The 25245-nt window shown below is 37.4% G+C and overlaps 1 protein-coding gene and 1 non-coding gene across 10 annotated transcripts in view; both read right to left on the bottom strand.

The window, feature by feature from the left end:
• DGKB (diacylglycerol kinase beta) overlaps positions 1-25245 on the bottom strand; it is a 1123143-nt gene that overhangs the window by 413458 nt on the left and 684440 nt on the right. The window lies entirely within an intron of this gene.
• On the bottom strand, positions 11516-11587 carry TRNAC-GCA (transfer RNA cysteine (anticodon GCA)). The gene has a single exon. It is a non-coding gene; the product is annotated as a tRNA-Cys (tRNA).

Genomic DNA, 25245 nt, shown 5'->3' with positions numbered 1-25245 from the left:
TAACTGTAAATGAACCCACAGGAAGGATGTTGTCCTGACTGCACAGAGCATGCTTATGGCAAGTCCAGACCGTCACCCAATGCACATTTGTGGGGAGGCAAAACGGCAAACTCCTATAGTCAAAAATGACTTTTTAATTATTTTTTAAATTTCTTAAATTGAAGAATGATGTTGTCCAGCTTCAAAATATTTACGCAAAAAAAAAAGTAGAAAATCTGCAAATAAAGTGTCCTATGTATTGGAGCAGAGCCTCACCTGGAATCAGAAGATCTGGCTATTTTGGGAATTTATAAGAATCATTTAATCTCTTTTGAGCTGAGTAGTACAATAGGAGTTCAGTTTTCATTCATTCATAAAACAAAAACATGCCACAGACTGTGCAAGGCACTGGAAACACAGAATCAGAAAGCCATGAATAGACCTGTGAGGAGATGACACCTGGGATCCCCAGGGTATATGAAAATTCAAGATTCTGTTGGCAGGTGAATGGGTAGGAACATCAGGACACCCTTGGATCTTCCACACAAAAAAATATTTACTGCTGACATCTTCTGCTGTAGCAGTGGCTGCTGACACTCCCTGATACTCTCTTTTCCTCTGTATTTCCTAGCAGGTTAACCACTGACTAGTTCCGGCCAGTAGATTTTCAGTGGAGGAAGTAGGAGTAGTAGCTACACTTGTGTCCAGGTGTAGTTACCTGTCCAGGGCTCCTTCTTTTTGCCCTATTCCCCACTCCATCTGTAGGCTGGATGATACCAAGGTGACAATGGACTTACAACACGGCAGAGGTAGTAGCTGCAAGAGCCTGGGGTATTTAGAAGACAACTGCCTAACCCATGGACAACATATAATGTCTACTGGGTTAAAGCATAGAGATTTAAAGGCTTGTTTGTTGTTGCAGCATCAGCTAGCATTTGTTCTTGTTCAGTTGCTCAGTCAAGTCCGACTCTGCGACTCCATGGACTGTAGCACGTCAGACTTCCCTGTCCTCACTGTCTCCCGGAGTTTGCTCAAGCTCATATCATTAACCTGATCATCCAAACATAACCTAGCATATATGCTTAATTCAAACAACTATATAATATTAAAAGTCTCACTCACTGACATAAAAAATTAAGATCAACCAGTGCTTTCCATGAAAATTCTAAAACCTAGCATCTTATTCTTTGACCCGCAGAATTCAAAAGTATCATTTAAGCTCTGATTATTTTTTCCAAGGAATACTGTGATTTTAACAAAACACTTAACTCTCTGAGCATATTATTGGATATGCTCCTGAAAGAGTAAATGTGCCTATAAAAATCTTAGTGGTCTATTACTAATCAACATTTTCATGGAGGCTCCACATATGACTTAATTTTAAATATGTCAAGCCATAAGGTGTATGACAATGTTTTCATTTTGTACTTGTATAGACATTGTCACAGCATTCTTACTTTTGTTGCCATTTGGGAGTATCTGTGGATTTCTTGTCTCTGTTCACCCTTTCTCCTCAGGTATCCATGGAAGGCCATATGTTGAACCAACGTGGTGCCCCCTGAAGCAGGTTTTCTCCTTTAAAATGTTATATTTTGCAGCATTCTATGTACCATCCATCTACATTCCATAATGTTGGCACAGGTCTGACCAACTTGCAAGTGGGCATAATGCCAAACACACAGATGGCATGGTGGGGGGGGGAGCCAAAAAAAAAAAACACCACAAAACATGTGACTTAACTGTGTGTACGGATGGCACAATTCCCAGACATGAAAGTCCAAACACTTGTCCATCCTAAGCTTATAGTGCATGCTCACAGATACACAGATTTGTCAACAGTCATCTAGCACTGATGGATTCACATTATAAAACATTTTTAAAGCCACCTTTGGTTGCTGAGGATAATAGCTACAAGGCAATACTGCTACAAATGCTGATGACACTCTTCTATCAACCATGTGACTCTCCAAGAGACAACTGGGCGGGACTCTTTAAAAACTGTTTCTAACTAAATCAGTTATAAACAATGGAAAAGGTGTATCTTGGCTTTATTCATATATACTGTACAATAAAATCAGGAGACAAATGTTAATAAACTATACATTAGGACCAACGATTACACAGCAGGCTTCAAACTGTGGCTTTGTTAATATCCATCTTTCACCCTTCTATCTGTGTGATCAAAAAATGTATTGCTTCATTTTATTATTTTTAAAGAATATTTATTTATTCATTTGCCTGTGCCAGGTCTTAGTTGTGGCATGCAGGATATTCCATCTTTGTTGCAGTGTGTTGGACCATTATTTGCAACATGTGAATTCTTAGTTGCAGCATGTGGGATTTAGATCCCTGATCAGATATGGAACCTGGGGCCCCTGCATTGACAGCACAGAGTCTGAGCCGCTGGACAACTGGAGAAGTGCTCAAAAATGTATTGTAAAAACTAGTAAAATATTATCAGGATTGGATCTGTGAGCACCTGAAATGGACAGTATATGATTTGAGGATCTTTAAAGGGATCATCGATTTAAAGAATGCCTTCCCTACTGTCTTGACAGGCTGCCTAAAATTTCTTAAATTACTGCTACTTAGGTTAAGCTATTTTACCTCCTGAAGATGCCTATTCGAAGGAAAACATTTTCTTAGGGAAGAAACAACAGGAGATTTTGATTTGGGGGACAGATAATGTGCAATTATTGCAGCAAAGGCCCTGTGGACCTATTGGGAAAGACTCCCAGAATTCCTTCTCCTTACTTACGAGCTATATGGGAATTATCCCAACTGAAGGATTGAACCTAGATCTCCTGCATTGCATACAGATTCTTTACCATCTGAGCTACCAGGGACATCCATACTAAGCATAATTCCTATTAAATCAGTTTTAGAGATAACATATATTAGATAAGTTGATACTGAACTCCTTGAGGCTGAAAATACTTATAAAATTAATTTAGGACCTAGATAACCTAATTAATATATTTAAAGTGACTGAGTGAGTCATATATTTAACTCAGGTTTCTTGAGCCCAAATCCACTGCTATTGTTATTATCCCATTATCCTTCCATCTTACAGAGTTGAATTAGTTCATCTACATAACGTTTACAGTTTAAGATGTGAATAGGAATATTATATTCAATTTTTAAGTGACCTTTTATGAAATGTCTACTATTATATATGATTTCAATCAGGAATGGAGAAAACAAGTTGTCCTTTCTAAATGGTTGATTAAACTATGTTATATTTCCATAATTTTCTTAAATTTCATTGCATATAGTATACACAGACATTTAGTCTTTTCTATAATTAGACAGCTCAGCTGTCTAATTATTTAACCAAGAAGGTTAAATGTTTTAACCTAACCTTCTTGTTGTTCAGTGGCTCAGCTGTGTCCGACTTCTTGTGACCCCATGGACTGCAGCATGCCAGGACTCCCTGTCCTTCACCATCTCTGGGAGCTTGCACAAACTCATGTCCACCAAGTTGGTGATACCATCCAACCATCTCATCCTCTGTTGTCCCCTTCTCCTCTAGCCTTCAACTTTCCTAGGATCAGGGTCTTTTCCAATGAGTCAGCTCTTTGCATCAGGTGGCCAAAGTATTAGACCTTCAGCTTCAGGATCAGTCCTTCCAATGAATATTCAGGACTGATTTCCTTTAGGATTGACTGGCTTGATCTCCTTGCAGTCCAAGGGACTCTCAAGAGTCTTCTCCAACACCACAATTCAAAAGCATCAATTCTTTGGTGCTCAGCCTTCTATATAGTCCAACTCTCACATCTACACATAACTACTAGAAAAACCAAAGCTCTGACTATATGGACCTTTGTTGGCAAAGTAAGGTCTCTGCTTTTTAATGTGCTGTTGAGGTTTGTCATAGCTTTTCTTCCAAGGAGCAAGCATCTTTTAATTTCATGACTGCAGTCACCGTCTGCAGTGATTTTGACCTGGTATTAAATTTTAACCTTGATTCCAGTCAATTTGCGTCCATCATCTATAGGTATCTTATTTACCAAATGATGAATACATACCCCCAATACAACATATTCACATTTGTACAGCATTAAATACAGTCACAGAAACTGGTATATGAGAAGTCTACTATAATGCTTATTTTCCTACAAGACGGAATTATTTGGCTTCATTTGATTACCAAAGAGGATCTATATAAGGGATATATATTTAACAACTACTCAAACAGAAAAGTTTTTTCAGTCATACCTTTGTTTTTTTTGAAAGATAGTAAAATGTTAAGAAATAGATTTTCTCTTGAAGTGTACCTGCATATGTGATAGTATTATGCCCTTAGATAGCTTGAATCTTCTAAAATGTCATCCGGAGAACTGTATCTTTAATTTGTCTTAAAATGTTCCTATAGATAGCTCAGATTTTAGAGAATGGATTAATAGTCGTTGCCAAAAATAAAGAGTATCATACATATCTCTCAAATTATAATTAAGGTATACAACCTGTAAACACTTACTGGGTCATCCATTTTTCCTACTAAATATAGTTGAGAGTCCCGGTCCATTAATATACCATAGTACTCAATTATTGAACAGTTTACCATTACAGAGGTTTCAAAAGATGACAAATTGAAACTACCTGGCAGTAGAAGTTTACACATCAAAACCTGAAAACAGTTTACCTGAACTAAATAAAGAGATTTTTTCTTTGTGACAATTGATTTCTTTTCTTTTTTATTCTTTCTTTCATTTAATCATGAGGTCATTTATGCATTCACCAAACAACTGGTAAGCATTTGTTACATGTCAAGAACTGAGGCAGTTATAAAGAAAATATGGTATGTGGTCAACAGAAAATTCCTCTGGTACAAGATTCCAAATTGAAAAGATTATATAACTTCTGCAATGAATACATGAAAGGAGATGAGATTTTCATCCAAGGTAGAAAATGACATCCATTATAAAAGCGCTATTAATAACAGACGTTTAATATTTAATAGAAGAGAGTGATTAAGACAGAATCCATACTTTATTATTCTATCTTCTATGTATTAAGTAGGTTTGACCACATTTGGGGGTATTACATATAATTAAGAATAAAAGTAAAAAAAGAAAATTAATGTCTATGGAACATAGTAGATGCTTCTGTCCATTTAGAACAACTGTATCTATGTCAAATGCTTATTCTGCTTTTATTACATGCAAAATTGTGTAACTTTTAGTTTCTCACTAAAAAAATAAATAAAATGAATTAGCTCTGTGACCATAATGAGGGGAAGTTTTTTGAGAGTTTATTCATTTAAATTTTAAGAGACAGACTCACTCTAATTCTGGAAGCAATTAAGACTTAAATAATTATTACCTACATTTTCCTATTATACCAACAAAAAGGTTTTACTAAAACAAGATTTTTTCAACATGCCTACTAGATTTTAAACACTATAGCTGAAGGTCAATTTTTTATCATGAGTGTTGCCAAATTTTTATAGTGAAATACATTCTTTTACTAGGCTGTAAATGTTCTTATGGGAAGAACTATATGTTGTTCAGCTTTGCTTATTCCCTAGGACCTAGGATAATGTCTCATTTAATGAAAGAGTGTTAGAATGAAATTAAAATTGTGAACATATGGATGATTTTCTAAATATACAACTCCTCTATGTAGTTACTATGTTCCACTGATTACTACTGGTTAAAATGTTCTACCTGCTATTTTGTGCCTAAATTTGCTGGTTCTGCTTTTGGGTTACCGACATTTCTAGGCAGTTAATTACCAAAAAGTAATCTGATTCTCTTTTAAAGTTCCATTTCTTTGCAAGGCAAATTAAAATCTTTAAACCCAGGAGATAAATGATAAATGTTAACTGTATAAAAGTGCCAATGAAAACCCTACTAATTAACTTGAAAACTGATTATATTTTGGATACTATTTAAATCACAAGGTGTTTATAGTTCTAGCTAATGAAATACTTTTTGGAACATCTTTCTAAATTGTGATGTAAATAATAAACAAAACTTTGATCTTCTTTTCAAATCATGCAGGTACATCACCCACTACAAAAGTAACTTGTTTTAAAAAATTTTAGTTTAGAACTGACAAATGAAAATATATGAGGGTCATATTCTTACCTCAAAATAACTTTTAAAATAGGACATTAACTTGACTTTCTTAGAAGTTATACTCAAGTAGAACTGTATAAGTATCAATTTATTAGTTGAATACTATTACTTATATGCCACAGAGTTGCTTATAATTGCAAATAATCCTTTATTTAAATATCTGAATATGAAATATACTATGGATTGGTAATCTAACTATAAAACAAGCAAGTGATTAAATATGTTATGAGCAAAACATGCTAATAAGCACACAGATATCAACAGATATTGAACTATTATTTTGTATCAAATTAATCCATTTTTAATTTTACCTTGTATCAAGTATAGTAATTAAAATGAATATTCTGAATTAATTTTTACTACAACTTTACAAGAAAGGTGCTATTAAATTCCCAATTTAAAAGATTAGTAGACGAAGAGTTAGCAACTTCGAGATCCCCCTCTCAGAGCTGAGATATTCCTTCAACAACATAAATTTTTAACTAACAACTCTCATCTTTAGAGAATCAGAAAGTCAGTTAATAAATATTAAAATCAGCAAAAATAAAAAATGGGGACACTCATTATAAGTATAGTTTCACTTGTTTCTATTTCATTACTAATTTGAGGAAAATTATTCCAAATCTTTGAGAAAATTGATTATAGCCGATTCTGTGACTATTTGCCAGGAAAATAATGAAATCAGCAGTGGCAGTATTCAAGGTCTCAAAATACGGAAAGGAGTTGTTTGCTCTGAGATGGATTATCTCGTAGTTGTTCCTGACAGGCAAATCAAACACTCCTCCTTCCACTATTATGAATAAATCAGAAACTGATTCAAACAACCTAACATGTTCAATAATTTAAATTTATTAAACTATCTTTTCATTAATCTATTAAGTTGAATATTACTGTTTTCAAAAAGACTTAGGCATCTAGTCAAAAAAAGTATGAATCAGGGAGAGGGAAAAATCAAAACATTTCACATTTCAAGGGTTTAATAACAAAATATTCACACAGTTTGCTACAATCTGGCCACCACCTCAACCTTCTACCTTTTCACCTAGAAATAAGAACTTCATCATTAAGTTTTCTAAATAAACACCTTATCTTTTTTTTATTAAAGCTATATAGGTTATAAATAAATAGTATGGTTATTACAGAAATGTAAGAAGATTTCTCATTCAAAATTGCTATCACAGAAGTACTATTATTTTAAAAGACAAAAACTGTTACCAACACAAGCAAATCTATCCACTCTAGGAATAAATAAATTATGACTGAGATTCCTGGGACTTAAAAAAAAAAGTAAACCCTCCAAGTAAGTACACAATGTGAAAAAAGTCATTGAACTAACTGAAAATATGGCTACGAAACCAAACTCTACATACTATCTCCCAGAACTGTTAAAACAATACTATATTAAAAATATTTTCTTGCATGCTTGAATAATTCAACGTAGTTTCCAAAATCTGTAATTTGTACTGAAGTAGTTTGGGATTCACTCCAGCATTCTTGCCTGGAAAATCCCACGGACAGAGGAGCCTGGTGGGCTGCAGTCCATGGGGTCGCTGAGAGTCGGACACGACTGAACGACTTCTCTTTCACTTTTCACTTTCATGCATTGGAGAAGGAAATGGCAACCCACTCCAGTGTTCTTCCCAGGAGAATCCCAGGGACGGGGGAGCCTGGTGGGCTGCCATCTATGGGGTCGCACAGAGTCGGACACGACTGAAGTGACTTAGCAGCAGTTTGGGATTTAATTGAAAATTAAAGGTAAGGAAATTAGACCCCAAAGGGTCATGCAAATAATGAAGATGTGTGAAGGAAGCTCTGTGGGATGAAGACACACGAAGAGCCCTCTATGTCTCAAAGGCTACGCAGGATCTGTTCCAGCTCAATACTGTCATGGAGGGAAGACCAGAGGACTATTGCCTCATCTTGTGGTTTTTTCCCCAAGAGAAACATGAATTTATGCTTTTGTATATAATACTTATGTTAAAAGAATTTGCCTATTCAACCTTAAAAAAATAAATAAAAACAACATTTGGCTTGTGGAGACTTAGGAGCTGTGTATTTATTTTCTCCCAGAGAAAGAGAACCACACTACTATAGGAATACGAAAGTATGTGGCTCTGAAATTTGAGCATACAATAGAATCAAGGTGAAGGCTTACTAAAATAGATTGCTGCCACCCCTGCCCAAAGTTTCTGATTCAGGAGGTCTGGGGTAATGCTTGATAATTTGCATTTCCAAGTTCCAGGTGATACTACTTCTGCTACATTGTGACACTGATGTACATTATTCTCTTTTGAGTAAGAAGTAACAAATCATAAGCCTCCATTAAAATTTTTAAATGTTACTGAATAGAGATACAAGTAGTTACACCCACATAACTTTTCATTTCTCTTGGATGAATTAAATTTTTAAGAAATTGCCTAACTTATTCAAAGTGGTTGTTCCACATAACCCATCAGAAATTAATGTGGGTTTCATGTTTTGCACGTTCTCTCCGTCACTTAGTATTACCTGGCTTTTGATCATAGATTTCCTACTGGGTATGCAGCAGTATACTTCAGTAAGCATCACTACAAATAAAGCTAGTGGAGGTGATGGCATTCCAGTTGAGCTATTTCATTTCCTAAAAGATGATGCTGAGACAGTGCTGCACTCAATATGCCACCAAATTTGGAAAACTCAGCAGTGGTCACAGGACTGGAAAAGCTCAGTTTTCATTCCAATCCCAAAGAAAGGCAATGCCAAAGAATGCTCAAACTACTGCACAATTGCACTCATCTCACAAGCTAGTAAAGTAATGATCAAAATTCTCCAAGCCAGGCTTCAACAATTTGTGAATCGTGAACTTCCAGATGTTCAAGCCGGTTTTAGAAAAGGCAGAGGAACCAGAGATCAAATTGCCAACAACTGCTGGATCATGGAAAAAGCAAGAGAGTCTCAGAAAAACATCCATTTCTGCTTTACTGACTATGCCAAAGCCTTTGACTGTGTGAATCACCACAAACTGTGGAAAATTATAAAAGAGATGGGAATACCAGACTACCTGACCTGTCTCTTGAGAAATCTGTATGCAGGTCAGAAAGCAAGTTAGAACTGGACATGGAACAACAGACTGGTTCCAACAGGAAAAGCAGTATGTCAAGGCTGTATACTGTCACCCTGTTTATTTAACTTATATGCAGAGTACATCATGAGAAACGCTGGGCTGGAAGAAGCACAAGCTGGAATCAAGATTGCTGGGAGAAATATCAATAACCTCTGATATGCAGATGACAGCACCCTTACGGCAGAAAGCAAAGAAGAACTAAAAAGCCTATTAATGAAAATGAAAGAGGAGAGTGAAAATGTTGGCTTAAGCTCACATTCAGAAAACTAAGATCATGGCATCCGGTCCCATCACTTCATGGCAAATAGATGGGGAAACAGTGGAAATAGTGACCAACTTTATTTGGGGGGGGCTCCAAAACCACTGCAAATGGTGATTGCAGACATGAAATTAAAAGACGCTTACTCCTTGGAAGAAAAGTTATGACCAACCTAGATAGCATATTCAAAAGCAGAGACATTACTTTGCCAACAAAGGTCCAAAAAGCTATGGTTTTTCCAGTAGTCATGTATGGATGTGAGAGTTGGACTACAAGCTGAGCACCAAAGAATTGATGCTTTTGAACTGTGGTGTTGGAGAAGACTCTTGACAGCCCCTTGGACTGCAAGGAGATCCAACCAGTCCATCTTAAAGGAAATCAGTCCTGAATATTCATTAGAAGGATTGATGTTGAAGCTGAAACTCCAATAATTTGGCCACCTGATGCAAAGAAATGACTCATCTGAAAATACCCTGATGCTAGGAAAGATTGAAGGCAGGAGGAGAAGGGGACGACAGAGGATGAGATGGTTGGATGGCATCAACAACTTAATGGACATGAGTTTGAGTAAACTCCGGAAGTTGGTGATGGACAGGGAGGCCTGGTGTGCTGCAGTACGGGGCATCGCAAAGAGTCAGACATGACTGAGTGACTGAACTGAAATGATGCAGCAGTTTATTATTGTAATTTACTTTCCTATTGATTAAGAATGCTATGCTCTTCATGTACTTATTTGTTTTTTTAAAAACTATTTGAAAAAAAATTTTAAGTCTATATCATATGCAACGCTGAAACAACCCAGAATAATTTTCTCAAAATTACAATTTCCTGGACATCTCTGTCATTGGAGGGCCTACAATGGGGAGGAGTAGTTGAGAATCAAAGTGACTTTTTTCAACCTGTAGGCTCATATACCTTGAACAAATTAATGTTTGATACTAAAAGCATTAAATCAAATATAATTTATTCTGTACCTTAAAAAAGTAAATAAAAGTTTTTGGTGAAATATATATTCATTTGTCCATTTTATTAATCAAGTTGTTTTATTATTCTTGGATGATACGTATTTACATAATATGGATACAAGTCATTTATCAGACATCAGATCAGATCAGATCAGTCACTCAGTCGTGTCTGACTCTTTGCGACCCCATGAATCTCAGCACACCAGTCCTCCCTGTCCATCACCAACTCCCGGAGTTCACTGAGACTCACGTCCATCGAGTCAGTGATGCCATCCAGCCATCTCATCCTCTGTCGTCCCCTTCTCCTCCTGCCCCCAATCCCTCCCAGCATCAGAGTCTTATCCAATGAGTCAGCTCTTCGCATGAGGTAGCCAAAGTACTGGAGTTTCAGCTTTAGCATCATTCCTTCCAAAGAAATCCCAGGGCTGATCTCCTTCAGAATGGACTGGTTGGATCTCCTTGCAGTCCAAGGGACTCTCAAGAGTCTTCTCCAACACCACAGTTCAAAAGCATCAGTTCTTCGGTGCTCAGCCTTCTTCACAGTCCAACTCTCACATCCATACATGACCACAGGAAAAACCATAGCCTTGACTAGACGGACCTTTGTTGGCAAAGTAATGTCTCTGCTTTTGAATATGCTATCTAGGTTGGTCATAACTTTCCTTCCAAGGAGTAAGCGTCTTTTAATTTCATGGCTGCAGTCACCATCTGCAGTGATTTTGGAGCCCAGAAAAATAAAGTCTGACACTGTTTCCACTGTTTCCCCATCTATTTCCCATGAAGTGATGGGACCGGATGCCATGATCTTCGTTTTCTGAATGTTGAGCTTTAAGCCAACTTTTTCACTCTCCACTTTCACTTTCATCAAGAGAATTTGCAAATATTTTTCCGATTTTATCTTTTTGAAAATTTTCTTACTTCTGTCTTTTAAAGGGCAAGAAAACTCACTTTGCCTAATCCAAAGTCACAAAGATATTTACCAGTTTTCCTCTATGAAACTGTTAGTCACTCAGTCATGTCAGACTCTTTGTAACCCCATGGACTGTAGCCCACCAGGCTCCTCTGTACATGGGATTCTCCAGGCAAGAGTACTGAAGTGAATTGCCATTTCCTTCTCCAGGGGATCTTCCCGACCCAGGAATTGAACCTGGGTCTCCTGCATTGCAGGCAGACGCTTTACCGACTGAGCCACCAGGGAAGCCCATTATAATGACTACTTGATACCATATTGTGTATTTAAAAATAATTAACAGATAAAACAGGAAAACTGGACTCACAGAATCTTTTTATATTTCCTTACATATTTACCATTTCCGGAAATCTTAACTACTTCCTGTAAATCTGAGTTATTCACTGGTGTCACTTTCTCTCATCTTGAAAGACTTCTTATAGCATGTTTTGCATGGCAAGAAATTGTATAGGAAATCTTTCAGTCTTTGTCTGAAAAGATCTTTACTCACATTTATTACTAAGGATAATATTGCCCAATAAATTATTCTTGTTGACAGTTTTTTTTTTTCTTGCAGTACTTTGAATAAATTACTCTACCTTCTTATCACCTTCACTGTTTCTGATTAGAAGTTGCCCATTTTCAGTTCAGTCATACCACTGTATGAGTTCTTTCTCTCTTGCAACTTTCAAGATGGTGATTTCATCTTTGAGCAGTGTGACATATGGCATGTCTCAGTGTGATTCACTTAATATTTATCTTATTTGATTACTTCTTGATTTCCAGGAGTTTCAATTAGTATTTTTCATCATTTTGAGAGTTTCAAACCACTGTATCTCAACCCCCCTTTCTCATTCTAGGACTCTCATTATCTGTATTTTGGTATATGTGAGAGTTGGACTCTGAAGAAAGCTGAGCAATGAAGAATTGATGCTTTTGAACTGTGGTGTTGGAGAAGACTCTTGAGAGTCCCTGGGACTGCAAGGAGATCCAACCAGTCCATTCTGAAGGAGATCAGCCCTGGGATTTCTTTGGAAGGAATGATGCTAAAGCTGAAACTCCAGTACTTTGGCCACCTCATGCGAAGAGCTGACTCATTGGAAAAGACTCTGATGCTGGGAGGGATTGGGGGCAGGAGGAGAAGGGGATGACAGAGGATGAGATGGCTGGATGGCATCACTGACTCGATGGACGTGAGTCTGAGTGAATTCCGGGAGTTGGTGATGGACAGGGAGGCCTGGTGTGCTGTAATTCATGGGGTCGCGAAGAGTCGGACATGACTGAACGACTGAACTGAACTGAACTGAACTGAATATTGTCACCAAAGTCCCATAGTCTGTTCATTTGTCTTCAGTATTTTTGTGTGCTCAGATAAGAAAATTTCTATTGCTCTGTGTTCATGTCCACTGGTTCTCTTTTCCTTCTCTTTTTTCATCAATCTGCTATTGAGCCCTTCTAGTGAACTTTTCATGTTTCAGTTATTGTACTAACACTTTCACAATTCCCACTGCTTTTTAAATATTTTTGCCCTTGTATATAATCTATTCACTGAGTCATTATCTTCATATATACTTTAATTCTTTTAATAAGCTTTATTTTATTTTTAACATATTTATAATAGCTAATTCAAAAACTTGGCCTACTATTTTCAACATTTGGAAAAATTCAGACAAATTTCTATCTTTTTTTTTCATAAGTAGGGTCACACTGTTTCTTTGAACATCTCATAATTTTGTTGAATATTGGGCTTTTTAGATAATAAAACAATCAGAGTATTGCTTTCTTTGCTTAAAGCTATTGCTGTTGTTCTGCTAGTTTGTTTGTTTAGTTTGCCTAGACTAAATTTATGAAATTTCTCTCTCCAGCAATGCATGATTTACAATGTATATCTCCGTTCAGTTTGCTTTTTCAAGCCTGGCATTGTAAGAGCAGCCTCTGTCATTATATAGCTTAGTGTCCAAAGAAAAATTTGGTCAATGTTTGCTGAAGCTGAAACTCCAGTACTTTGGCCACCTCATGCAAAGAGTTGACTCATTGGCAAAGACTCTGATGCTGGGAGGGATTGGGGGCAGGAGGAGAAGGGGATGACAGAGGATGAGATGGCTGGATGGCATCACTGACTTGATTGACATGAGTCTGAGTGAACTCTGGGAGCTGGTGATGGACAGGGAGGCCTGGCGTGCTGTGATTCATGGGATCGTAAAGAGTCAGACACGACTGAGCAACTGAACTGAACTGAAGTGAACCTCAGCCATTAAGGCTTTTATTTTCTGATGGGTCTACTTGTGACCCAGATAGTACACTTAAACTTTAGACTGTGTTTTCAAGTTCATCCTGGGTTTTACTTCTTATAAGGCTCTCAGACGTCTGTGCCACTCAGTGGTTCTATAGCCAAAGACTGCAGGTTTCTTAGGACTGTTTTGTTACAAGAAAGCCTGCAACAAGACAGCAAAAGAAACAGAGATGTAAAGTACAGACTTTTGGACAATGTGGGAGAAGGTGAGGGTGGGACGAAATGAGAGAATAGCATTGAATTATATTACTATGTGTAAAAGAGATGACCAGTGCAAATTTGATGTGTAATGTAGGGTACCCAGAGCTGGTGCTCTGGGACAACCCAGAGGGGTGGGGAGGGAGGTAGAAGGGGGGTTCAGGATGGTGGGACACATGTACACTCATGGCTGATTCATGACGATGCATGGCAGAAACCACCACAGTATTGTAAAGTAATTAGCCGCCAATTAAAATAAATAAATTAATAAAAAAATTAAAAAGAATGCATCTAAGATCTAAGTTTTTGTCAACTTGTGATACATGGAAAGTTTGCCAAGCCCTCTATGTCTTCTTGACCTCCTAAACTTCTGTTAAGTTTGTGGACAGTCTCCTGGACCTGCATATGCCATACGGGCCTGTGCACTAAATCTTAATAAAGTATTCATCATCTTTGTCACTTTGCTCCTGAGATGACCACTTTAAGTAACAATACTCCAAACTAACTGAGCCTCAATTGGCAGGGGCAGCAAGAAAGCCCCTCCCTGATTTAACTACCAGACTGACACAGGGGAAGGGAGTGTAGGAGCATATCCAGGCAAAAATGATATATAGACTTGAAGTATTCTCACCTAAAGTTCACATTTTTCATGAATCAACACCCTTCCCTTTATATTTTTGCTTTAATTCTAGAGCAAATAACTGTTTGCTTTATGTTTGTCCAGCTTTAGACTTGTTTGGGGGGTGAAAGGATTTGTTGACTCTTCATTTGGTTATGCCACCCACTGACTTTTGATTTACAGAAGATTACTAAAAAAAATAAAACAAGCTATTGAGATCAAGAAACCTAACTCTTTTTGTGAAGAAAACATTGAGACAAGAAAAAGTATAAAACTAACCAGATCTGAACTGAATGTGTTCGACTAAGTTGAACCTAAACCCAGGTTTGATCAACAGCCCCATACCAACTATCACATTATGCTTCCTGAGCCAGGAGACACAAGAGACACGGGTTCAGTCCTTGGGTTGGGAAGATCCCCTGAAGGAGGAAATGGCAACTCACCCCAGTATTCACTCCTGGAAAAATCCCATGGACAGAGGAGACTGGTGGGCTACAGTCCATGAGGTCACAAAGAGTCAGACACAGCCTAGTGTCTGAGCAAACACAGGAATGGACTATTGCTAATTTAGTGTTTTCTGAGTCAAAAAAGTCAGAATTTGTTGATGCTAAGATAAAATATAAATGTCAATAATAGGAAGCTGCAAATTCAGATCAAATCGATAATATCCTTTCCTCTGTTTCTTAAAAAATTCTCTTTAAAAGCATATTTGAAGGTAAAAATTATCAATCATAAGTTCTCTAAAAGTCATTTAATGTTGACAACATCTCCTTTGACAGAAGATATCATGGAAACTGAGAAGACAGACTTCAATTTCTCTTGTTCATGAAAGTTGTTTAAACTAAAGAGATACAGTCTTTCAAACAACTGGTAAAAGACATTCCCCAAAAAAGTTTGTCATAGGTACAACCTTTTTGATTAACAAAAAATAGGTTATTCCTCTATACTGAAGAAATGCTTCCTTCACACAGTTCAGTTAACAACCTAGAAGACAGGCTCGTCTACAGTGAGCTCTAGATCCCTAAGAATATCTGTGCTAAAACTATACTACAAGGCTACATACAAAATATAAATGTTTATATATTAGAACACAGTGTAATACGGATGATGTCAATAAAACAGTCATATGCCATCTTGTTTGGATATAATTATTATATACAAATGTTCTCTACAAATAATTATGAGTCACAAGATATAAAACTGCTGCTAAATATGTTTCATAGGAAACACAGCATACTGCAGTAGAAAGAGCCTGAGTTTCAGATTAAGACCACATCGACGTTTGAATGCTAATTCTACTACCTATTAGCTGGGTGATTAATGTGATTAAGTCTTTCTCTGCTTCAGATTCTTTATCTGTATAACAAGGATTGCAATAGCATGTATACTGTATATCTCTAATAACTAAATAATGCACTATACTATATAAAGATAATTATTAAAAAATCTGACATATATGCCAGAAGTAAAACCTGTCCTTTTCTTTGCACCCCCAGTTCTGAACGGAGGCATATAGGCATACTGAATAAATTAATTGCTTTGTTCTCCTCAAAGAGTCACTTTGGAAATGTCTAACATTGATTTATTAAGACCTGAGAGTGACTGTCTATTAAATTTTTGTATTATATATTTATTGTGTTACTTTCAAAATATTATAAGATACATTCCAAAAGAGTTTCCTAGGAAGCACACTAGTAGCTTAAATTTAAACTTGAAAAAAACAAAATCCAATGTTCTTGGAAAACAGCATTCCCAGTGAACTGGTTATAGTTCCTTTCTCTGAGTGTAGGCAACTATTCTCACTCCCTGCTGAATTCCAGACAAGAGAATTGTAAAAGCAACACTCTCTTCCCAAATTGGAGCCAGGCCACTTGTTACTTGTGAAATCCCTAGACCCTATCTACATATTTCAAAATAGTTCATCCATTAAATTATACCCAATTAGCCCAATTTAATGTGTCATTTTTTTCTATTAGGATTGTGAAAACATTAAGAGATTATTGCTAATTTTGTTAAATGTGATAAATAGTAACTGTATAATAATGCCTTTAGCAGTTAGAGACACATACTATAATCCTTACAGCTGAAATAAAAATTGGCAAGATTCTATTAATTATTGAAGTGGCTTTAACATATATAACCATTCTCTCCAGTTTCTGGTTTAAACATTTCCATGGTAAAAAGTTAATTATTTTTTTAACTATTCCTACTTTTTTTTTTTTTTTCTATTTTAGAAAACTATCGCTACTTCAAATCCCCTTGATAAGTTATTTTTAGCAGTCTCTGATTTGGTGGCCCTGCCATGAATACAAATAGAAAAACCATTTTTAAGACAAGTGGGTTAGTATTTTCTGTTTCGTCCACTCTGTAACTCTGATCTTGGTAACTTTCTCCAACTTCAGTTAAAATTTTCTTTATGCATGATTCCAAACTTCATCTTCATTTGTTTCAGGGGAGTCCTAGGTTTCATTTGTGATGTTAGATCGAGATTGAAGGAAAATAAAAGAGAAATATTCTGAGTGGTTTAAAAGTTAGACTTCGCTGGAAACAAGAATGACTGTTCTGGAAATTATACTCTTTTGCTACATTTCTACCATGTCTTGAAAAGAGTGTTATCAAGTTGTCTCCATGAAGCAGCACAGGAAAGATCATTCTGCCCAACAAGGAATTCTCTCTCATTTGGCTAATCATTGGGTACATGCCCTTGGCAGGTCACTTAAGTGACTTGGTCTAATGACCTTTAAATTAGAGCCATACACTGTTCATAAAAGGCAAGACCTGATGATCCAGTTGCTATAATGGATGTAGAGACACTGGTAATTCAAAAGAAATAACCAGTAGGCAGACTGAGACAGTTTTACATGTGGAACAGTAAAAATATTTTAGCCTTTTTTATTATTTACTAAGCTAACTATCCATCTAAACATATTCCCCATGAGTTATTAATCTCTATTAATAGCATCATAACAACTGTGTCCACAGTTTGGTTATGAAAGAAATATTTGAAGAAAATTAGCATTAAAAAGGGAAAATTTTAGGATTTTTATGTCATTAAGAAACTTTTTACATATGCTGAAAATTATCTTTCTGCTTCCAAAAAGCTAGGCAGGCTAATTTTTACTTTATACTTTATATAATACTTTTCAAACTCAATTTCATGTAGTTTTTTATTTGTGTATGTTTTAAAAGATTTTGAGCAAAAAAGAAAACATTCTGCTAAAATTCTATAAGGTGAATTATAGACTCTTAAGACAAATGTATGCTTATTCCTTTTAAGCAGGGTTTTCCAATCTCAGGTCTATAGAATTAGAACTGAGTAATTCTTCATTGTGGTGGGCTGTACTGTATACTGCTGTGTATAGTATTTATACTAAGGACTGTACTATATACTATTTAGGAAAAGCCATGGTTTCTATTTAATAGATGTCAGTAGTATCCCTCCTAAGTTGTGACAACCAACTCATCTCCAAAAATTTCAAATGTGCCTAGGGAGACCAAATTACCTGCTGTTGACAAGCAATTATTTAAGGTACGTTTTGCTTTGTATCTACCTAAATTCTAATTACTCCCAAAGGATTATAAGTTAAATAACAGGAAGAGTAAAACAAGAACAAAGCATGAAGAATTTTGAAAAGGGCATTGAGATTAGAAGATTTCAATTAAAAACATTTTTAAACTAAATAACTTCAAGTAATGTTAACTGAATGTGAGGATCTAAAAGAGAGTACCACAATGAGCTGTTGCTTTAAAATCTAAGTTGCTTATACAGCCCAGGAAATAGTAGGATGACAAGCAATGCATTTTTCACCAATTTGCTTTGATACATTTTGATCTAGAACAGTTCATCATAGAAAAGGAATGAATTTTAAACCTTAACACATCCAACCAAAACTGGCCAAAGGTAAATATAAACACACACATTTTGATAAGAGAAAACTTAATTTTTAGTTACTTAACATTTAATCTATTTTCCCACCTCCTTTTTTAAAATATCAAGTGATAATGTTAAATATAGTTGAACAGCTAACTGAATTTCCTCTTCAGTAGTTCAGTTCAGTCGCTCAGTCGTGTCCAACTCTTTGCAACCCCATGAATTACAGCATGCACGCCTCCCTGTCCATCATCAACTCCCGGAGTTCACTCAGCCTCATGTCCATTGAGTCAGTGATGCCATCCAGCCATCTCATCCTCTGTCGTCCCCTTCTCCTCCTGCCCCCAATTCCTCCCAGCATCAGAGTCTTTTCCAATGAGTCAACTCTTCGCATGAGATGGCCAAAGTACTGGAGTTTCAGCTTTAGCATCATTGCTTCCAAAGAAATTCCAGGGCTGCTCTCCTTCAGAATGGACTGGGTGGATCTCCTTGCAGTCGAAGGGACTCTTAAGAGTCTTCTCCAACAACACAGTTCAAAAGCATCAATTCTTCGGCGCTCAGCTTTCTTCACAGTCAAACTCTCACATCCATACATGACCACAGGAAAAACCATAGCCTTAACTAGATGGACCTTTGTTGGCGAAGTAATGTCTCTGCTTTTGAATAGGCTGTGTAGGTTGGTCATAACTTTCCTTCCAAGGAGTAAGCGTCTTTTAATTTCATGGCTGCAATCACCACATGCAGTGATTTTGGAGCCCCGAAAAATAAAGTCTGACACTGTTTCCACTGGTTCCCCATCTATTTTCTATGAAGTGATGGGACCAGATGCCATGATGTTAGTTGTCTGAATGTTGAGCTTTAAGCCAACTTTTTCACTCTCCACTTTCCTCAAGAGGCTCTTTAGTTCCTTTTCACTTTCTGCCATAAGGGTTGTGTCATCTGCATGTCTGAGGTTATTGATATTTCTCCCAGCAATCTTTATTCCACCTTGTGCTTCTTCCAGCCCAGCGTTTCTCATGATGTACTCTGCATATAAGTTAAATAAGCAGGCTGACAATATACAGCCTTGATGTACTCCTTTTCCTATTTGGAACCAGTCTGTTGTTCCATGTCCAGTTCTAACTGTTGCTTCCTGACCTGCATACACGTTTCTCAAGAGGCAGGTCAGGTGGTCTGGTATTCCCATCTCTTTCAGAATTTTCCACAGTTTATTGTGATCCACATAGTCAAAGGCTTTGGCATAGTCAGTAAAGCAGAAATAGATGTTTTTCTGGAACTCTCTCGCTTTTCCCATGATCCAGCAGATGTTGGCAATTTGATCTCTGGTTCGTCTGCCTTTTCTAAAACCAGCTTGAACATCTGGAAGTTCATGGTTCACATATTGCTGAAGCCTGGCTTGGAGAATTTTGAGCATTACTTTACTAGCGTGTGAGATGAGTGCAATTGTGCGGTACTTTGAGCATTCTTTGGCATTGCCTTTCTTTGGGACTGGAATGAAAACGGACCTTTTCCAGTCCTGTGGCCACTGCTGAGTTTTCTAAATTTGCTGGCATATTGAGTGCAGCACTTTCACAGCATCATCTTTCAGGATTTGAAGTAACTCAACTGGAGTTCCATCACCTCTACTAGCTTTGTTCGTAGTGATGCTTTCTAAGGCCCACTTGACTTCACATTCCATGATGTCTGGCTCTAGGTCAGCGATCACACCATCGTGATTATCTGGGTCGTGAAGATCGTGAAGATCTCCTGTGTATTCTTGCCACCTCTTCTTAATATCTTCTGCTTCTGTTAGGTCCTTACCATTTCTGTCATTTTCGAGCCATCTTGCATGAAATATTCCCTTGGTATCTCTAATTTTCTTGAAGAGATCTCTAGTCTTTCCCATTCTGTTGTTTTCCTCTATTTCTTTGCACTGGTCATTGTGGAAGGCTTTCTTATCTCTTCTTGCTATTCTTTGGAACTCTGCATTCAGATGCTCATATCTTTCCTTTTCTCCTTTGCTTTTCACTTCTTTTCACAGCCATTTGTAAGGCCTCCTCAGACAGCCATTTTGCTTTTTTGCATTTCTTTTCCATGGGGATGGTCTTGATCCCTGTCTCCTGTACAATGTCACGACCTCTGTCCATAGCTGCGATGGCACACAGAGCGTGGCCAAGAGGAACTACCCCACATCCAAGGTCAGGGGCAGCAGCTGAGAGTCCCAGGCTGCGACTGCGCAGGAGCAGCGGAGAGGAGCTACCCTCCTCCTGAGGCCGGGGGCGGTGGCTGGGAGAAGCTACCCCCTGCCTGAGTCCAGGGGTGGCGGCTGAGACCAGCAAACCCATGTCCAAGAAGCGGTGGCTGCAGGGGCGCAGGAGGGCCTAGAGGAGCTATTTCACGTTCAAAGTCAGGAGGGGTGGTGGTGAGGAGATACCCCTCGTCCAACATAAGGAGCAGCAGCTGCGCTTTGCTGGAGCAGCCGTGAAGAGATACCCACGTCCAAGGTAAGAGAAACCCAAGTAAGACGGTAGGTGTTGCAAGAGGGCATCAGAGGGCAGACACACTGAAACCATAATCACAGAAAACTAGTCAATCTAATCACACAGACCACAGCCTTGTCTAACTCAGTGAATCTAAGCCATGCCCGTGGGGCCACCCAATACGGGTGGGTCATGGTAGACAGGTCTGACAGAATGTGGTCCACTGGAGAAGGGAATGACAAACCACTTCAGTATTCTTGCCTTGAGAACCCCATGAATAGTATGAGAAGGCAAAATGATAGGATACTGAAAGAGGAACTCCAAGGTCAGCAGGGGCCCAATATGCTACTGGAGATCAGTGGAGAAATAACTCCAGAAAGAATGAAGGGATGTAGCCAAAGCAAAAACAATACCCAGTTGTGGATGTGACTGGTGATAGAAGCAAGGTCGGTTGCTGTAAAGAGCAATATTGCATAGGAACCTGGAATGTCAGGTCCATGAATCAAGGCAAATTGGAAGTGATCAAACAAGAGATGGAAAGAGTGAACGTCGACATTCTCGGAATCAGCGAACTAAAATGGACTGGAATTTCCTCTTAGGTATTTACAAAGCCTGGGCTTCCCAGGTGGCATTATTGGTAAAGTACCCCCATCTGCCAAAGCAGGAGACATAAGAGACATGGATTCAACAATCACTGGGTCAGGAAGAGGAAGGCATGGCAACCCACTCCAGTACTCTTGCCTGAAGAATCCCCACAGACAGAGGAGCTGGGCAGGCTACAGTCCATATGGTCACAAAGGGTAGGACACATATAAGGTGACGTAGCACGAGCACACATTTACAAAGCCTGCAAGTGTAAATGATTCATTTATTTAGCTTCTGAAAATATATTCTAAATAGCATGAACACTTAAGTTCAAACAGCCTTGAACTACTTTGAATGTGCTTGCATATCTTAGCATTGATCTCTGGTTGATTTTATGCCTACCAGTAAACAGGAAGCTCATTTGGTTAGCGTTGTCCAGTGTACAAAGAAAAGTATTAGGACGACAATAAAATCTGAGTAAGTATTTAAGACTTAAATTGAGAAACATTTTCCCCTGTTTTGTGGTTACCTTAAGTTTTAGTATCTCCATCAAAGAAAAGTCAAAATTAAAGAATAATAAAAGCACACATCCAAACCACTGGTGAACTACCAACTTCACCAATTTTTACATAGATAAATTACCTAAGAGAATTAAGGTTAGATGGATTTCAACTCAGAGTTTCCCTGGGATTTCTAGACATGCCTGCTTCTGTCTGAACTACTTTGGGGAGTTTCAAAGAAAGTGTAGGACAATATTACCATAAATGTTATAAATTTGTTTGGGTTTGAGATTTACTTCTTTCCTCTTAACACCAATAATGCCAATTTCTTTTAATGAAACTTGACTGTAATTAAAATAAACATGTAGAAAATAAAGCATTAAAAGAATCACATAGCTCAGTATGCAATTCAATCATGTAAAGCTATTTTTAAAGCATCAACTTTTATTTAACTCTCAAAGTGAAAAATTATCAATTCTTGCCATGCAACAACTCAATAAAAAGAAAATGTGCTAACTATGATCTTTTGCTGAGTGCCAGGTGCTGGCACTTAAAACTTGTCGCTATAAGAAAGTGAGATGGGAATTTTTAGTGTGTGAACCTTGTACTGTATAATTTAAAATGGTCTAATAGTAGCCCCCCAAAAAGCATCTTTGGATAAAGTGAAAAGAGATACTGTAGCAAAAATGACTTGCTGAAAAGAACAAAGTGATGGGCTACCAAATTTTAAAGAGTTAATATAAATTCTAGGTTTTTTTTTATGTACATATTTTATAGTTACTTTTAAAAATGTCAAAAATCTCAAAAACCACTACTTCACTTTGATAGGCCTTTGTACTCTACTGCCATCTGCTCTCACCTTTACAACATGGCCCCACTCCCTCAGTTCTTCCCCAGTGCAGCCTGCAGTGACCTTTCCACGCCTGAGTCATGAATACCTAAACATAGGGGACGAAATCACTGACATGCCTTCCATATGCTGGTGTGAATGCACTACAATAATTGCTCTGTAATTGCATGGTAATTATTGACCATTTAAGTACATTTAAGAACAGGGTGAGTACTATGTAATCAAAGACTAATTATCTAATTATTTCTGTCTTTTAAACTGCAGGCTTACAAGATATAAAAATTGCGAGTAACATGATGATTAGTCATTGAACTACATGCTAACTTGAAGTATAATTATGAAGTAATCTGTAGAAATCGTATTTTTATTGTGGGTCTCCTCAAAGGTAATTGCAGAGTAGCTATATTGTAATATACATTCTCTAAAGCGATAACAGAAAAAGTCATCAATATGTTATATTAATGGAGCATGCATATGGGTAACCAAACACATCACACAGTTCATTAGAAAAACATGTGACTGGGGATATACATTTTACAAGATAGGTAGTAAACCTCTGATTGTATCTTTTCACAGTTGTGTAATATGTTTGCATATGCTTCAACAAAGATGACAGGGCAAACGGCAATTAACTATGATAGGGAAAGAGAAGTAGAAGGATACTACAAGGTCAAAGCAGAATAAGTTCAGAGACTGATCATTTGCACTGGTGTTTAGTGGCAGAATCCAAACCAAGAGTGAAACTTAAAGTGTATTACTAATTCGTAGGATTCAAGTTGGAATCTTCGCTGGTGGCTCAGGGCTTCCCTGGAGGCTCAGACAGTAAGAAAAAAAAAAAAAAAATCCTCCATAAATGCAGGAGACCTGGATTCAATCCCTGGGTTGGGAAGATTCCCTGGAGGAAGGCATGGAAACCCACTCCAGTATTATTGCCTGGAGAGTCCCATGGACAAAGGAGCCTGGTAAGCTATAGTCCATGGGGCCACAAAGAGACATGACTGAGTGACGAAGCACAAGAAAGATATTTACTTAAATTATTTCAAAGCTTCGACTTTAAGTTTGGAAATGGATAATTATGGATTCTCTCCTGAAAATTTATCTGATATTGTCTGAATTTAAAAACCTAAACAAATACTAAAAGTGCAGCGTGGCAATGATAAATACCAGGAGAAGGATTTTGTGGAATATGGTTTACTTATGTATTTGCTGAGGGTGAAGATCAACTATTTTGCTGAGGAATGACCCTGCCCTCTAGTACTTATCTGGGATTGCACACTTACTTTGGTAACAAAATGTAAAACTGTCTGTCAACTCTGGGTAAAAGTCTTTAAAACCCAATACTGAATCTAATACCATTTCCCCCTGTGACAGTGAAAGATGCTCTGGATGGGGAAGACTCTATCAGCCTGAGTCCCCTGAATTAGCACACACAGAATATTGTGCCTGCTGGACTGTGACAAATATATAACACGTTAGCAAGAAATAAACTTTCAATGTTTTTTAAGTTCCTAGATTTTGAGGATTTGTTTTCTCAGCATAAACAAATCTATTTTGGCAAGTACACATATTACTTTTATTTAACTTGTTACTCTTTTATCCAGTAATTGTACCTGTAAAAATACTAAGTCAAAAATAACAAATCAATTTTTTCATAGTTCTTCAATCGTCTCAGCTAGATTACAGTCATCTTTAGAGGAAATATTGCTTATTATGGTACTTAAATAATACTCTTACCAACAAGGACAATTATATTCATGTAGGTAGAAAGCAATGGCACCCTACTCCAGTACTCTTGCCTGGGAAATCCCATGGACGGAGGAGCCTGGTAGGCTGCAGTCCATGGGGCTGCTAAGAGTCAGAGACGAATAAGTGACTTCACTTTCACTTTTCATTTTCATGCATTGGAGAAGGAAATGGCAACCCATTCTAGTATTCATGCCTGGAGAATCCCAGGGACAGAGGAGCCTGGTGGGCTTCCATCTATGGGTGGCACAGAGTCGGACACTACTGATGCAACTTAGCAGCAGCAGCAGCAGCAGCAGCAGCAGGTAGAAAGCAAGGATTTGAATTAATCTTTCAGTTTCCTTCTTTAGTGACTTCCCAAGTTTTTTTAATGACTTTTGGTGAGCATATTTTTGGCTTTGCCTACCAAATAACCCTTTCCTCTTTTTCATAATAAAATCTCTCTTTATAATGGACACTTATTCCTTGTAACTCAAGAAGGAATTAAAAATCTGTAAAATCAATTTAAGCAACTATTTCTTATTTAATATTATAATGAAAAACATCAGTAACATGAGCCCTGAAATAGAGATAATGTCAATTCCATTACAAAGTAATTATGATGATATTTTGTATGTAATGTTGGAATGGAGCTCTGGAATGTGTCAGTACCATCACTGTCCATGAAAAAAATGTTTTGAGCAAAAGATAAAATTTTCTTACCTAAAGGATAAAGGTGATTTGACAGCATCCAGAGAAATGATAATGCTATCATATTGGAGCTTACTTACTTTCAAATTCTTTGCAAAA

This window comes from Bos grunniens, chromosome 4 (assembly GCF_055505025.1).
Source record: "Bos grunniens cultivar Pamir isolate PY7600 chromosome 4, Bosgru_T2T1.0, whole genome shotgun sequence".
Lineage (NCBI taxonomy): Eukaryota > Metazoa > Chordata > Mammalia > Artiodactyla > Bovidae > Bos > Bos grunniens.
This window is presented reverse-complemented; position numbering and strand designations above follow the sequence as displayed.